Consider the following 16,593-nt stretch of genomic DNA (forward strand, 5'->3'; position numbering starts at 1 on the left):
GCAATTATTATGCTTTTATTTGAAAGTGCAAGTGTGTACATCCTAGCACCAGTCGATCGCCAGGCGCAAGTGCTTATCCTGTTTAAATTAAACCAAAAAAAGAGATGAGCCGTGGGCTCCTCAACAAAATGTTTTATGCACCTTCAGCATCAATTTTTACTCAGCCCGCAACTCAGATACAATGGCCGTCATCATTCAGGAGGACGTTTCTTTTAAATAGCGTAAACCGTGGATCAAAATATACCATTTAGGCATCTATCCCGGTATCCGTATTTATTCCTGTTAAAGCATCTGCAAGAGTATCTTCCCAGATGTTGCACAGACTAGACAGACAGAGACCCCTTCTAGACCTCATAAGATAATCATACAGCTCTCCCTGTCCATTATTATTTGCCTATGCAGCCGTTACTACCCGAGTCACCCTTTCTAAGAAAGTTAATACTTCAGAACGAAGCTCAAGCCTGCCGATTGTTGGCTAGCAATTATAGACCGGCGTAACATCCTTGTTTGCCCGCTCAATCTCAAAGAGGCCCTTTTGGTCACCGCGAGAAAGGCCAGAGAATGTCACTGGATCGTTGAGGCGCGCATTCCTCGCAGCTTTTGCACCTAGTGAACTTTCACTCGTCGCGTGCCCCTGCGACGCGGTGAGTTTGTGTGTGTGTGTGTGTGTGTGTGTGTGTGTGTGTGTGTGTGTGTGTGTGTGTGTGTGTGTGTGTGTGTGTGTGTGTGTGTGTGTGTGTGTGTGTGTGTGTGTGTGTGTGTGTGTGTGTGTGTGTGTGTGTGTGTGTGTGTGTGTGTGTGTGTGTGTGTGTGTGTGTGTGTGTGTGTGTGTGTGTGTGTGTGTGTGTGTGTGTGTGTGTGTGTGTGTGTGTGTGTGTGTGTGTGTGTGTGTGTGTGTGTGTGTGTGTGTGTGTGTGTGTGTGTGTGTGTGTGTGTGTGTGTGTGTGTGTGTGTGTGTGTGTGTGTGTGTGTGTGTGTGTGTGTGTGTGTGTGTGTGTGTGTGTGTGTGTGTGTGTGTGTGTGTGTGTGTGTGTGTGTGTGTGTGTGTGTGTGTGTGTGTGTGTGTGTGTGTGTGTGTGTGTGTGTGTGTGTGTGTGTGTGTGTGTGTGTGTGTGTGTGTGTGTGTGTGTGTGTGTGTGTGTGTGTGTGTGTGTGTGTGTGTGTGTGTGTGTGTGTGTGTGTGTGTGTGTGTGTGTGTGTGTGTGTGTGTGTGTGTGTGTGTGTGTGTGTGTGTGTGTGTGTGTGTGTGTGTGTGTGTGTGTGTGTGTGTGTGTGTGTGTGTGTGTGTGTGTGTGTGTGTGTGTGTGTGTGTGTGTGTGTGTGTGTGTGTGTGTGTGTGTGTGTGTGTGCGCGTTTATTGCTGGAAGATGGCGTATAATAAACGAATCCTTTTTGAACTTCGTCAAGCCCTTCTCTCTGCGCAGGTTGAGTGCTTGCTGTGGTGTTTAAGTGCCCGCCGAGAGCTAGAAGTAAGGCTATTCTCAATTTTCTGGGTTGAAGCATAAACGTATAGGCAGTCAAAGCATAGCTAATAGCGGTCGTAAATCCACTGCTGCGTATTCATGTGAAATATGTTGAAGGCAGCAAAAAGCTCAACATACTAAGGAAGGCAAGACGAAATTAGGGCTGTTCCATTTAAATAGCCCGCAGGAATATATGAGGTAATGCCATTGTGCTAGCGTTAGCTTGTCACCGGCTCTGACGCTCGTTAGGGTTTTACTAGGAGCCAGACAACTCAACTCGGGACGCACTCTGGATAGCCACCTCCGTGTTTAGGTCACTAACTAAATTAGGACAAAGACCACGGATTCAGATGAAGCCAGAGATACATAAGGATAAACAGATAATAGCTATAACTAATCTTTATGATTGGATCAAGGCAGTTAAGAAGACATGAAGAGCACAACAAAGATGCAGGTAAAAGAGGAGCTCATATCTAATATCGTCTGTTTTATAAGCGGTAAGCGCTAGTTAGTATTCAGAAAGACGAAGAAAAAAAAGCCTTGGACTGTTACAGTAACATCCAGTGAACCTAGAAAGACAGACTACTTCACCCTCGAGCTTCAAGAAAAGCACAGGGGTCATATATGTCACTGTTAGAGCTGTCCACTAGATGAAAGAAGAGATAGCTAATATAATGATATAACATAATTAAATAGTTTTAAGACGCAAAAAACACACCTGACCCATAAGTAGGTAAAAAGGCCTTTTTTTGCGCCTTAAAAACAGACAACACACATAAATAGGTGACAGGACCTGCTTTTTGCGCCTTAAAACTATTTCATTATTAACCAAAATCAACTATAGCCCAGCAGCAAGTGCTCTTAAAGGACACAACAGAGCTGAAGCTACGGGCCAATATCTCAGAAAGACGGCTAGGGCTCAACTGTCAGACAACCAATGACTTCCGAATCCTGATAAAGACGCACAAGCTGCAGATGGAGAGATTCGTTTCTCGATGTGGCAACTGCGCTTCAGATCTTCGGCTGCTCTGGGTGCAACCTGCAGAAGAGCATTAAAGAAAAATCAGTAAATACAATCAAGGCTCTCTCGAATAAGTTCACGACCAATGAACAAATGCCACAAGCCTGGCGACAGAAAACCGGTATTCCCAAACCTGATAAAATCTAGTTTTACCCAATCTTCGCACTATCTTGCACACCTCTCGCACAGGCAGGCTCATGGACCTTATGAACCCAGAGATACTGCTTTATTAGGCGGCTCAGAAGGACATACCCCAACGATGCTTAGCTCAACTGCTGATGCACAGCCTTTGTCAAAATTTTAGATCCCAGGAGGTCTACTTCTGAGCCATTCTATGCTATGTGACTCGTAAGGCATTCCCATGTTTCCAAACTTGCTGAAGGCAAGGTTTTTCCTCCTACGCTTTCCAATGGCTAGGACATCTACGATAGTTTAGGAAGTCATAATATACGCTTTAAAACAAACCCTCTGGGTCCAAAACCTTTGACTAAGGCTGTGTCTATGCAGCATGACATGCTCCAGTTTAAGGCAGACATACAAGCTATGGGAAGGCCATCAAATCAGTGATGCAGCAAATGTCATCTTCATTACGTCCGTCATGAAGCCATCACGATAACATCTCCAGCTTAAACCCGGGACTTAGCCCCCGGGAGGGACTTAAACCCTCCAATACATTCGTTCCTTTCTCAGCTATATATACGTAATAATAACGTCAAACGAGATACGGTCATTGTATTTTCGGCTAGGGGCAGAGGGATAGCACAGAAGTTGACACTGTAGCGGTTTCTCTTTATTCTCTAGCTAAGAACACTTCTACGCCGAGCAGAATTCATACCTGGGGCGAGACATACACTCTACGCAGATACATCGGTCTCTGGAAAACTAGCGGGAGACATGGTCAGGTAATGCAAGCAAGGAAGTGCAAGAGAGATGAGAGTTCATCTCGCGGCAGATACTATCGCAGCGATCGCAGGTAAGTCAGACCTAGCATGTTCGCACACAAAATCAGAGCTACCGGTTATCAGAGACAAGCCGAGGTGTTTTGGTGACTTGATTCAAGGTACCGTACTCCCGCTTAGCGCGTGCATGTGGGGGACTTTCAATCAGTGAGATCCAGTCAATAACGATTTTCTGGTTGAAAATAGCCCTATCCACAATCAGGTTTATCAGGCAGGTGTAATGGCAAAACCCTGTATTTCGGACACGCTATAACGTTGGTTGGTTCAAAACTAAAAGCACACAAAAATTGTTTCCACCGTGTCGGTGCCGGTCTGCCGGCCTCCTCCCTACTGTATGCCTCTCATTTGTCGGACTCTTGAGACTTTTTAGAACGCCGTCCAAATAGAGCTCGGATTTCATTACGCTGTTTCATAAATCGTTGCATGTCCTCTTTCTTGCTCCCTCTCTGATGTTGCGTTGTACGTGCAATGGTTGCCAGTGAAGGCGCAATGACGTCACGTGAATCAGCTCTATAGAACGTAACAGGAAAACAAAAGTAACAATTGCAAAGCTTTGAAATGAAAATTTTCGAGAGCACTGTCGAATCTGCAGCGGAGAAATGGGTAAGCCTGAATGCTTCTGCTTACATGATAAATAGCCCGCCCCTAGCGGAAATTTCATAGTGCGGAAAATGTGATAACACCTGCATCATTGATGATATTGAGTAGCAAGCTGAGCATACTTTTTTATTAAAGGCGAGAGCCTTTCTAAGCAAAATGTGAAGATCTCGCGATAGCGACATTTCTCCGCGAGTCATGTAAGCGAGATTCCGCTAGTGACATATACTACGCTTTTCTTTCCTGTAAACCAATTATAGAATTCCAATGAACGGGCTAATTCCAGGAGCGGGCTATGTACCGTGAGCAGCAGCAACGCTCAGGCTTTTCAGTTTTTCAACTGCAGATTCTGAAGCACCCTCAGAACAAAATGACGTCTCATTCCGACGTCTACATACTTAAAGTACTATTCTGACGTCCTCATAGGTCACGTGACTGGAGTTACGGATCATGTGATCACTGTGGATGTCACCATTACTCCGGTTGGATATTATTATGCCCGGTTGACTTATTTCGTTCTATTTAAATAACAAATCACTCTACATGCACCAAATATTGCTACTTAGCTGTATTCGCTGTTCGTGATGAGGATGAAGAAGTGAAACAGACTCCGAGAAGACGACGACGCTGAGTGTTGTGAAATCGGTGCCCTCATCAACGTTAGTTGTGCGGACAGCTTTGGGACTGTAAATCTTCCACGTAACAATATTTTCACTGGCAGCATTGTTTCGTCCTCCATCGACTAAAACTATTTGCATTTTTCTGTCTCCCTTCACTTCTACGCTAACCTTGTATCGAAGTTCTGGTGACCAACTCCTCAAACAGAGCCAGTTAATGCTGACGAAGTAAAGGTTTGACCGGAGTTACGGCCCCCTCCCTGTTTTCGAACCCTGTCCACCAAGAAAAAGTTGCTTTTCCCTTTCAAAGTTCGAAATCAGACGTAAACATCTTATATAGACTAGATTTCCTTACCTTCATAGCCAGACTGTTACCGCGCTAATAATCACAACACTAGGCGCTATCTGTCGGGAGCGGCCGGCCCGCTGACTGCGGGTCGCGCGGGCGCCTCACGTATAATACGTGGTCGTAAGCAAGCATTCTTCTATAATGTCGTTAACGCAGTCTATCATGTATGCTTGTAAGCGGGTGCTGTGCACCTTGAGAGTGCTCACCTTGCTGGAGAGCACTCTCAAGGTTCGTATGCAGACAACATTAATACCCGAGAAAGTAGCAGGGGGGCACAGCGGCCGATGTAGCTCAGTTGGAAGAGCACCGGACGCGGTATTCGGAGGTCGTGGGTTCGGTTCCCACCGCCGGCACGTTGTTTTTTCTTCTATTTTGTGTTTAGCTATATTTCCCCTGAACAGTTTGCATTGCTAATTTCTGTGATTATCCAAGTAATAATTAAAAAAAAACGAAGTACAATCTCCAATGCTTCCCTTGGCCTCGCCGACTGTTGGCTTATTCCTTCACATATATATATATATATATATATATATATATATATATATATATATATATATATATATATATATATATATATATATATATATATTTACACCCTTAAAGCCTTCCTCGATATTCAAAACTGTCGAAAATGCTAGATCTGAAAATGCGCTTCGATCTTACTTCGAATACCTTAAATATACAAATGTGTTTTCATATTTTGGCAATGTATTCAAAACGTACATTTGCAAGTACAAAATTATTTCTTCTGAATTAGGTTTCATGTTCTGCCCAATACTCTAAATATGCTTTTAAATCTGTCGAGAATGCTAGCCGTGAAGTAAGGTGAAAGCTTATTCCGAATAAGTGAAAAATAGAAATGCGACCTTACAAATTCTTCAAAACGTTCATTTGTTAATATGGAATATAATCGTGTCAAGTAAACTTCAAGTTTTGTGTGATACTGCCTCTTACGTTTAAAAGATGCAATTATTCTTTCAGCTCTAATCTTTTTCCCAAGTAGCGCCTAACTTGACTAACAGGTGCATGCTGCTTCAACCGAGTAATCGGTTACGGAGCAGTACTCGGAACGCTGCGTAAATAATGCTCTTGAGGAAAGAATCTGATTCGAAATTTCTAATAACAATTGCACATTCACGTCCGCTCCGGATGACGCCTATTACTACACAATGTCTATTGCTCGCATCATGTGCCATTTAATGTCTACACGCTTGCTCATAAACGGATGATTTATCGCGAAGGAAACTAGCAAGGCTCAAAAATTTCGCTTTAAAATGGATGGAATGCTAACTCGTATAAACTTCTAAAACCTTGATAGGAAAGAAGAAATGGAGACAAAGGTTTCTTTTTGGGACATCGATGAATTTTAGGTATTTTGTTCTTGTTAAACAGTTTTGGAGATGCTTGGTGCATTTTATAGCGATAGCAATACTGTGCCAGTTTTCGAGCCGTCTCGTATCCCGGCGGACGCCACGCTTGACCTTGAACAGCAACCGCTTCAGCCGGGCTCCGCCAGATGGCGGCACCATCGGGGCGCCGCGCGTTGCAGCGGCGCCGATGCCGCCCTGAACAGAGGGTTCGCAGTTGCTTCGGTCTCGCCGTGATTGCATTGGTATGCAGCCTGCTGAACAAAGGTGTCGACGACAAGCTGCGCCAATGAAGCGACAACGTGCACAAGAGACAGTGGAAGAACGCGAAGAATGTTGTTCTAAGCGTCGTGCACAAGATGAAGCTCGGCGACTACGTTCTAGCTCTCCGAGTGTTTCCACCTCGTCGGCTACTGATGAACACATGACTGCTCAAGAACGTCGCAATGCCATGAAGAGAAGACAACGAGCTGAAGAATCACCGTAAAAACAGTTGTAAACATTGTGTGTCATTTGTTACTCTATAGCCAAGCTATCGAACCATACAAGCTACGCCACAAGCGAACACACAATCCTAGCCCTTCGGCCACTGTTAACGCAATTAACAGGCTTAACTAGAGCTAAGCCACTGCCAATTTTTTAGTGTCTTACAGCATTGATAATGTAGTAATCCTGATCGCCATCAGCTCGCGCGCCAACCCGAAAAGGTAGACGAAGTGGAGCCGGAGCCTTGTTGGCACTGCACTGTTGACTCGAACGCTACCTCCGTCGCTTTGGTTTGCGGACGTTGCTTGCGGTCTTGGTGCTCCAATTAACGCCTTACACTTGGCGGAGGTTCGGTCGTCGCCCCAGTCCTCGTCGCAAATTTTACCCTGGAACTTCGGAACCGCACGCTACCGCCTTCGGTCACAACCATGCAGGAAGCTCCCAGCCAACCATCGATGCCCATCCCTGCCACTCCTGCCACCATCTTCTGTCCCGGGGCACAACGCCCCCGTGACCCACCTTTCTTCAGTGGTACCGACGACCACGACGTTGACGACTGGCTGGCCTCTTTCGAGCGCGTCAGCACTTACAATCGCTGGGACGATTCCATAAAACTGAGCAACGTCCTCTTCTACCTCACGGACGTGGCGAATCTGTAGTTTCGAAACCACGAAGCCGATCTTCCGACGTGGTCTGTCTTCAAGAAGAACTTCGCGGATGTCTTCGGCCGTCCTGCGGTACGTAAACTCCGCGCCGAACAACGCCTCCATGCACGGCTTCAACGTCCCGAAGAAACGTTTACTAGCTACATTGAGGACGTGGTTGACCTCTGCAAGCGGGTCAATCCGTCCATGCCCGAGCCCGAGTCACACATGTTCTAAAAGGTCTCATCGATGATGCGTACTATATGATGTCGGCCAGGGACCCTACTTCCGTATCCAACATTATAACACAGTGCCAGAGGTTTGACGAGCTACGAAAGCAACGCGCTTCTACGCGGCGGGCTACCACACCTGCCGGCATTGCTGGCTTGGCACTGGCTACGCCGTCTGCGGAACAGTCTCAATTTATGCAGAATATCCAAGACTTCACCCGCGAAGAAGTTGCACGCCAGCTGTCCCTCCTCCATCCAGTTCAGCCAACCGTCTGCACTTCGCAATTAGCGCCGGCCAACGCGCCATCCATCTCGCCGGCTATCCGCCAAGTTATCGAGGCGAAAGACGCCGAATCGCTGCCTTCTAGTGTTCCCATCGCTCCTGTGCAGGCCCCACTCACGCTCAAGTAACCGCTAGAACGCGCGGTCCGCTTCCAACGTCGTCTTACCAGAACAGCCCTACATTTTAGGCTCCACCTCGTTTCATGGCCCCTCAGTCTCCGATCGCTCGACCGCGACGCCGCATTACGAACCCATGGCGAACCGCCGACAATCGCCCAATTTGCTATGCTTGCGGGCTCCCGGGTCACGTCGCTCGCCTTTGCCGTCAGCGCCCGCTTCATCCTGAGAACACAGTCCGTCAGTACCACTACGATCCCGAGCCGCCCTTGAGCAACGTCTCTTCTGGATCGTCTCCACCGCGGGCTCAGTACTCGACACGCCGTTCGCCTTCGCCTCGCCCACGTTCCATTTCGCCAATGCTCCGGTGAGAGGGCCCTACGCAAGGGGAAAACTAAATGCAGCAGTTCCGGAGGCAAGAACTGCGCGTTTGACGAACTCGTTAAGTCCTCCGCCTTCTCCCGCCAACGTCATTGAAGTGTTCGTAGAATGTTTTCCCGTTGTTGCGCTGGTGGATACAGGTGCTGCCGTTTCTGCAATTAGTGATGCCCTTCGCCGCAAAATTTGCAAGGTCACGACGCCGCTTTCTGCCTTTTCGCTTCGTACAGCCAGTTCAGAGCGCATCACCCCTGTGGCAGCGTGCACGGTACGAGTTTGCATCAAAGACATTACGTATCTCGTCGAGATGGTGGTGCTTTACGACTGCTCCCACGACATTATCCTCGGCTACGACTTTCTGTCAACTCACAGTGCTGTGATTGATTGTGCCCGTGCTGAAGTTGAGCTTTCCCCTGTGTGTATTGTTTCCCTGTGTGACCCGCCTGTGCGCCCTGCTAAACTCCTTGTAGCTGCAGACACCGACATTCCTCCCTTCTCTTCTGTTCTCGTTCCCCTTATTTCGACATCTGCCCTCCCTAGTCCTGTTCTCTTTACGCCCAAACTCGCCTCCGCCCACCATAACCGCCTCCTTCTTCCTTTCGCCGTTTTAACAATTTCTGATGGCAGGTGTGTCATCCATGCTTCCAACCCTTTTCCCTGCCCAACGGCTGTTCTTCGCGGGGAGTGCCTCGGCTAGATTGCAGAGCTGGACCCTGATCGCACTTACATGTTCTCCGAACCTGAAGTTTTTCTTCACGTCGCTGCCCTGACGTCTTGTGCTTCTACGAGTGATGAGCTTCCTGTCGACGCCCTTCATCGAGCTATCGCGACCGACCTTCCGTCCCCCCTACGGGACCAAATAATCCTTCACGCTTCAGTGCATCTTTTGACGTGTCCCAGCCTTCCTTGGGCCGCGCCTTGACCTTTTCTCATTCAATCGACACCGGTCCTCACGCTCCCCTGCGGCAGCGACCATATCGCGTGTCGCCCACTGAGCGCCGCGTCATTCGTGACAATGTCGCCGATATGCTTCAACGGGGCATCATACGACCATCTCATAGCCCTTGGGCCTCCCCCGTAGTGTTGGTGACGAAGAAAGATGGCGCGATCCGCTTCTGTGTGGACTACCGGCGTCTGAATAAGATAACCCGCAAAGATGTTTACCCACTACAACGAATTGACGACGCGCTAGATTGTTTGCAAGGAGCGGAGTTTTTTTCGTCGCTAGATTTGCGCTCTGGCTATTGGCAAGTACCGATGGCTTCCGCTGACCGCCCGAAAACAGCCTTCATCACTCCTGATGGCTTGTATGAATTCAATGTGATGCCGTGCGGACTGTGCAACGCCCCCGCCACCTTCGAGACAATGATGGATAACATCCTCAGTGGGCTCAAATGGGAAACGTGTCTTTGTTATCTAGATGACATTGTCGTTTTTCGAAAGATTTCCCTTCCACCTTCTGCGCCTTCAGCGTGTCCTTATGTGCCTTACTGAAGCCGGCCTACAGCTCAACTTGAAGAAATGTCACTTTGCCGCTACCAAGCTCACAATACTTGGTCATCTCATATCGAAGGATGGCGTTCTACCGGATCCTACCAAACTTCGTGCCGTCGCAGACTTCCCCAAGCCCACAACCTTGAAAGAACTTCGAAGTTTTATCGGTCTATGTTCGTATTTCCGCCGTTTTATCCGCAACTTCTCCAGTATCGTTGCCCCTTTAACTTCTCGCCGGAGGCCCGAACCTCTCCTCTTGGTCACCAGCCTGTGATGCCGCGTTCAGTACACTACGCCGTCTACAGGTCTCTCCCCCTATACTCCGCCATTTTGACCCTGCCTGCTCGACCGAAATACTCACTGATGCAAGTGGGCGTAGGTCTGGGCGCTGTTCTTGCTCAACGGAAACCTGGATATTCCGAGTATGTCGTCGCGTATGCTAGTCGTATCCTCACGAAAGCGGAATCGAACTATTCTGTGACCGAAAAGGAGTGTCTGGCCATCATATGGGCCATTACCAAGTTTCGTCCTTATATTTACGGTCGCCCATTCTACGTTGTTACCGACCACCACGCGCTCTGTTGGCTATCCTCCCTCAAAGACCCCTCCGGCCGCCTCGCCCGCTGGGCGTTACGTCTTCAGGAGTACGATATCCACGTCATCTATTGATCTGGACGCAAGCACACCGAAGCTGATGCCCTTTCCCGTTCGCCGCTTCCTAACGACTCGACGGCTGGCTTCGTTCGTGCCTACGATATGTCGCCGCTCAAAATTATCAACATGAAATCTGAGCAGCAGAAGGATCCATGGATATCCTCCCTCTTAACATTCCTGTCTACGCCCGCAGAGCTGTCTCCGTCACGTGCTGTTCGTCGTCAGGCCCACCACTTCGCCACTCGTCATGGACTTTTATACCGCCGCAATTACCATCCTACAGGGCGAAAGTGGCTTCTCGTGATTCCGCGACATCTCCGTGCTGAAATCTGCGGCTCTTTCCACGCCGATCCCCAATGCGACCATGCAGGTGTCATGAAAACCTATTCTCGACTGCGTATGAGATATTATTGGCGCGGCATGTACCGCTTCATTCGTCAGTACATCCGATCCTGTACCGCCTGCCAACGTCGCAAGAATTCGTCCCCTCAGCCAGCCGCTCCGTTGCAGCCATTGCCTTGCCCCAGCCGCCCTTTTGACTGTGTCGGTATCGATCTGTATGGCCCGCTTCCGACCACGTCGGCTAACAACCGCTGGGTCATCGTAGCCGCTGAGCACCTAACCCGTTACGTGGAAACATCGGCCTTGCAGTCTGCCACCGCACGGGATGTTGCTTCGTTCATTCTGCATCGCCTCGTTCTTCGTCACGGCGCACCGAAAAAATTGATCAGTGACCGCGGACGTGCGTTTCTTTCCGACACTGTCCAAGCCCTCCTTAAACTGTGCCAGATGATTCACTGGAGCACCGCAGCGTATCACCGCCAAATGAACGGCATGACTGAGCGATTTAATCGCCCTCTTAGTGACATGCTAGCCATGTACGTTGATAGCGCTCACCCTAATTGGGACCAAGTGCTGCCTTTCGTAACGTACGCCTACAATACGGCTACGCAGGCTACGACTGGGTTCTCCCCCTTCTTTCTTTTATATGGTCGTGAACCCACGTCCACCATGGATACTATCCTGCCCTACAACCTCGACGCTTCAGAGACCACTCTACTGTCTGAAGCGCACACATTTGCCGAAGAATGCCGACAATTGGCGCGCACCTTCACAACGGAGAACCAGGCTCAACAAAAGCATAACCGGGACCCTACAAATCCGGCGCCTTCATATCCCTCAGGTGCCCTCGTTTGGCTCTGGGTGTCTTCCTCTGCACCTGGCCTCTCATCCAAACTCCTATCGCGCTATCATGGACCTTACTGCATTCTCGAACAATCTTCTCCCGTCAATTACGTAGTAGAGCCCTTGAACCCATCTCCAGATCATCGCCGCCGCAGCCGAGAAACTGTACATGTCGACCGCCTCAAGCCGTATTAAGATCCCCCTACCCTTTCCTCACCATGAGTCGCCAGGATGGGTCCTTTTCCGCCGGGGGGTATTGTAGTAATCCTGATCGCCATCAGCTCGCGCGCCAACCCGAAGAGGTAGACGAAGTGGAGCCGGAGCCTTGTTAACACTACACTGTTGATTCGAACGCTACCCCCGTCGCTTTGGTTTGCGGACGTTGCTTGCAGTCTTGGTGCTCCAATAAACATCTTACAATAAGTATATTTCTTGCGCATTTTATGTGTATTAGAAGGATGCAAAAATGCATACTTTAGACACATTTTTCGTAATACTTTCTGTTTGCATGAAAAAGAAGGCCATGAGTACATTAATAATGCTTTGTAAGTACAGTTGCAGTCTCTTGGTGTAACGTTTTTCAGCTCTCCATAACAACTTTAAGTGAATAAAGTATATTTTATTATGCTGTATATGTAATATTTCGGCCAACATTGTTTTCGTAATACTTTCTGTTTGCATGAAAAAGAGGGCCACGAGTACATTAATAATGCTTTGTAAGTACAGTTGCAGTCTCTTGGTGTAACGTTTTTCAGCTCTCCATAACAACTTTAAGTGAATAAAGTATATTTTATTATGCTGTATATGTAATATTTCGGCCAACATTGTATTCAAAACATTTGTAAAATATGGAGTGTTGCACTTTTAGTAACATAATGATTTACTTATTCTGAATTTTAAGCCTGGGGACCAATAACACAGAATTAAACGAAATACAGTACACTTGAAAACCATTTTATCACACCCTTTCCTTCTCTAAGGGGTATTATGCTAAAGTATCACGGTCGATTCATATTCCGAACATAAGAGGCAATGCTAACTGTATATTAGGCTAGATTCACCACAAATGTTCCAAAGTCCCATCCTCACCGAAACTACTGCTTTGCAAGAAAACATCCGCCTTGCCTGCAAGATGACGCGGTTTGAATCTCTGTGACGCGTTATTCTCCAGCGGAATAAAATAATCCGGGTTTCCATTGAATTGTACAATCAGGTTTGTTGTGGGACCTGATGTCGGTAAATATCGTCGGCAATACACTCCTTCCACATGACAAGATTTGCCGCCCCCCCCCCCCCCTCCCCCCTCCTGGAGTGAATTGCCGCAACCTCCCATGAATAATAAAAAACCGGCGCTCAGTACCCAGGGCGTTCGGAGCAACTGACCACAATGGCTTTCAGACCTGTGATGGAGCGCGGACGCTGCTAATACCTTTAGGCTCCTGAGAGGCCACAACTGAAAACTAACACTGCAACTTTTACCACTACACTGCCGGACAACTATTTCTGGTTATGCAGTCAAAGCTACGAAAATGAAACGTATTGGGCATCTCAAGGAGATCCCGTTGGCTGCTTCTGCTGCGTCTACATGCCGGTTTCCGCGCGCTTTCGCAATGTGCTTACTCTGGCAACGTACGTAGCGCGTATATTCATGAACCACGAATTAGCGTTCCAATAGCCTCTAGTATTCTGAAGAAAGTCAATTCTTGGTTGTTGGTGACTCGGAAACAACAATTTAAAGCAAATCTTGTTCGAAAACTGAAACTGTAACCTAGCCCAGATATGCCGGAACTACGTGGTGTAGTAACACCGTGACGGAACCTCCGCCCTCGTAGCCTTGGCTACTTTACCAGAAAAAGTGCTCCGTGAGTATAGAACCCAAGCTAGTGAAGCCAGTTTAGCTGCCCTCTTTGAGGAACTTGTTTTAGGGAGCCTTGTGAGTAATCTTATAACTTTAAAAAGTAGTGAATACTATGACAATAATGACAGGATGAAATGCATTGTAATTAGGCCTTATAAGCGCCATAAACTGAAGATTCTACAGCACTGCGTGACTACATGCGGTCATGATCACGAAGCAGTCGAATGATTCTTCGAAGATGCAGTACCGGCGATGGGGAAGTCTTCGAGGAGTAGTGGATGGCGCACTCGCCTGAGGTGGAAGGATGGTGGTTCGAGTCTTGGCGCGAACATGATTCAATTATTCTTATCTTCGTTTAAGCCCCTCGTAATACTTGCCATCGCTTTCGAGGTCCAAGCATAAAGCAAGGCGAAGTCTGAAGCTGCACCTCCAGCAGCTGAGCTTCGCTCTAACGCAATCTGTATACGCAATTCTGGCTGATCAGGATGATCCAGCCTGCCTGAAATTTGAGGCGCATGTAGCAATCGCGATTCAGCGTCAGACCAGTTTTGTCTACCGTCTTGTATTTCGTCCCTGCATGGTCTGCAGGAGCATAGCTGCGCCACCGCCGTAATCTGCCAGGTTGGAGCTGCATAACGGAGCGCCTCGTCCAGTTTGAGTACTGAACTGGACTGGTATGACGGGTTTAGCAATATTCCTGACAAGCATGAGCCTTTGTAATCATACTAAACACTGGCTACCGCGATGCGAGATTTATACTGGATCAAGGTTTCCCGGCAAGAACTGCTCTTGCGCGATACATTTGTGACTGGGTTTGTTGATATTGTAATCAGAGCGCTGCACCTCAAGTAGCAGAAATGGTTGAATTATTATGGAGATTTATATCTTCAGCGGTGCTGGTGATATTGTCACGTGGAAACTCGATGTATTTACAGTATATTTACAGCACAGTTTGAATTGGCATGTCAGCGAGCAGCAATACGGAACCAGTCCCACTTCTTCATCGCCTTGTCCCTTCCGCGAGGCAACAGGAGACAATTCGTCGTCGTCATCGCGTAGCAATATTAACGTCTTAAAACTGTAAAATCGCTACATAAGAATGCGTGCATACTATAGACCGCCCTACACTACTGTTTGACTTAGTAGGCTAAGCGTCTACTTTTATGTTTGCCTGGTTATGCCTTGGGAACTCCTGACATGGCCGAAGAGGCCTCCTGTGAGACGACACTAAAATCACTTAAAACATTTGCTATGCGGACCTAATATCCCTCATCGAGGTCTTTACAATTACATCATACTAAATATATCTTGCAAACGCTTTAAACAAATCATTATGTTTTGATAATTCAAGGGTTCACATGTTGAAGCCAATACTATAGACTTGTTTTATGAGCCAAAAGCTACAGCTCCATCGAACATACTAAGCATAATTTTTTAGGTAAATAAAAATTGAAGTTATGTTTGATTCGTACTACAAATTCCGCTGCCGAATTTTTAATGTTTCTATACGGAAATGTATATTGTGTTGGGAGTGAAAGAAATGCCAAATGTATTGTCTGCAATCTTAATATTGCATACATAGACGCCTCACATAGAGCTCAGGATTGTTTATTATACTCTCCTGCACCTATAATTTTGTGTTCTAGCCCATTTAGAATTGGAATAAATATAAGCTCTCCACCTGACACAAGTTGTAGGCAAGTATTCCTCACGTATATATTAAGGATGGGTGGCATGCCTTGATTCCATACATGCACAAGATACATGTTGCTGCTCAACACATTTGGAAATAGTAATCTAAGGGGACTTTTTGCATGTTGCATAGCCCTGGAATAGCGACCTTATTGCTGTAGTTGGAATATGTAGCCCCATGCCAAAGACACTAAACCGCAGCTGCCCACTTGATTTTCCAAAAATTACGCAGGCATTTTTGTAGAGACGACTACAAACTTGTTCATAGCCCGGTCCTGGTAAACCTTATATTACCGAACATTAAATCATATCGATGTGTAGGGTGCAGGGGGAAAGCGTGGCTCGACCAGGGTCAAGTGCCGAGAGACTGGGGGACTGCTAGAGTGAAACCGCTTCATAAAAGTGGAGACAAGCGATTAATCAAGAACTACCGCCCTATTTCACTCACATCAACTGCTTGTAAACTACTAGAACACATAATTCACAATCACATATCAAGCTTTCTAGAAGCTAATAATTGTTTTTTACAAAATATCAGCATGGATTCAGGAGGGGTTACTCAACTTGTACACAGTTAGCAGAAACTATACATGATTTCGCCTCGTTAATTAACAATGGAACGCAGATTGTTGCCGTAGTTATGTACTTCTCGAAAGCTTTTGATAAGGTTACTCACGAAAAGATAATTTATAAGCTGGATACAATACTTCATAACAAATAATTAGTAAAATGAATTTCAGCCTAACTTTCAAATAGAGAACAATTCGTTGTCTTTAACCATCATTCTTCTGACAGGCTTACAGTTCACTATGGCGTCCCTCAGGGCCCTGTTCTTGGTCCTCTGCTATTTTTAATATATATTAATGATATTGTCGTTAACATTGCTGTAAAACTTAGACTTTACGCTGATGACTATGTTATTTATACAAAAGCGAGAAATGTATCTGATCAACAACTACTTAATAGTGCGTTACAAACAGTTTTCGCATGGTGTGAAGCATGGCAAATGTCCATTAACTTTGAAAAAACTGTACTATAGAGAATCATTCACAAAAAGAAAGTCTTACCCTTCGATTATTGTATTAACAGCATGACACTAACTGAAGTGGCAGAATATAAATATTTAGGGCTCTGTGTCATTAACAATCTTAGTTGGAATAAACATGTTGATCTCATAACGTGTAACGCTTTCCGTAAACT

The 16,593-nt window shown here is 46.8% G+C and overlaps 1 non-coding gene across 1 annotated transcript; it reads left to right on the forward strand.

Moving 5' to 3' along the window:
• The first annotated feature begins 5,286 nt into the window (after positions 1 to 5,286).
• TRNAP-CGG (transfer RNA proline (anticodon CGG)) lies at positions 5,287 to 5,359 on the forward strand. Its single transcript has one exon. It is a non-coding gene; the product is annotated as a tRNA-Pro (tRNA).
• The last annotated feature ends 11,234 nt before the right edge of the window (positions 5,360 to 16,593 follow it).

Source organism: Amblyomma maculatum, chromosome 10, assembly GCF_055883805.1.
Source record: "Amblyomma maculatum isolate TAMU_Amacu chromosome 10, ASM5588380v1, whole genome shotgun sequence".
Lineage (NCBI taxonomy): Eukaryota > Metazoa > Arthropoda > Arachnida > Ixodida > Ixodidae > Amblyomma > Amblyomma maculatum.